The sequence below is a fragment of the Lontra canadensis genome, unplaced genomic scaffold (genome assembly GCF_010015895.1).
Source record: "Lontra canadensis isolate GAN:19392208 unplaced genomic scaffold, GSC_riverotter_1.0 scaffold1, whole genome shotgun sequence".
Taxonomy (NCBI): domain Eukaryota; kingdom Metazoa; phylum Chordata; class Mammalia; order Carnivora; family Mustelidae; genus Lontra; species Lontra canadensis.
The window spans coordinates 1098377-1099040 of NW_022630995.1; positions in this window are offsets into that span (position 1 = coordinate 1098377).

The following is a 664-nucleotide window of genomic DNA, read 5'->3' on the forward strand; positions in this document are numbered from 1 at the left end:
AACCGCTCGGCCGTCCTCGGGGCGGGGCTGGGGCGGTGCTATGGGCGGTGCTTGCGCAGGCGCGAGGAGGGGAGACGGGCAGGCGGGAGGGGGGGGCCGGGCCCTCGGGTCTAGCGGGTGCTGGGAGGCGGCGGTTCGGTGAAGCACGGGCCGGGGGTGGGCGGGCGCTTCTCCCTCCTGGTGGTCCTCGAGGTCCTCCGCGAGCGGAAGGCCCAAGTGAGGCGCGCTGGATCCGGCCTCAGAAGAGACGCGAATTCGGGCACTTGGAGAGCGGGGCCGAACCCAGTGCGGCGAGCCGGTCGTGAAGAGGGACCGCCGGCTGCTCGCGCGGGAGGCGGCTCGGGGGTCCGGCTGCAGAGACCCTCCGAGCGGCGGCGGGCGGCGGGGCAGAGCGGGCGGCGGGGCGCGGACCTCCCGCTGGGACGACGAAGGTTCCGGAAGGGGCAGCCGGAACTGTCCCCGCGATGGGGGTGGACTTGGTGCCGCGGAGTCGCGTTCGTCACGCCCGAGCGCCTCCGGCCCGATCGCTGGACTCGAGGGTCCGACCGTTAACCCCGGTTTCGGGGAACTAAACCCGTACAAAAACTTGAACCCGTACGAAACGGCGCGGGCGAGAGCCGCTCCCATCCTGCCTCCGCCTCGCTCGCGGTCTGGACGCGGGCGG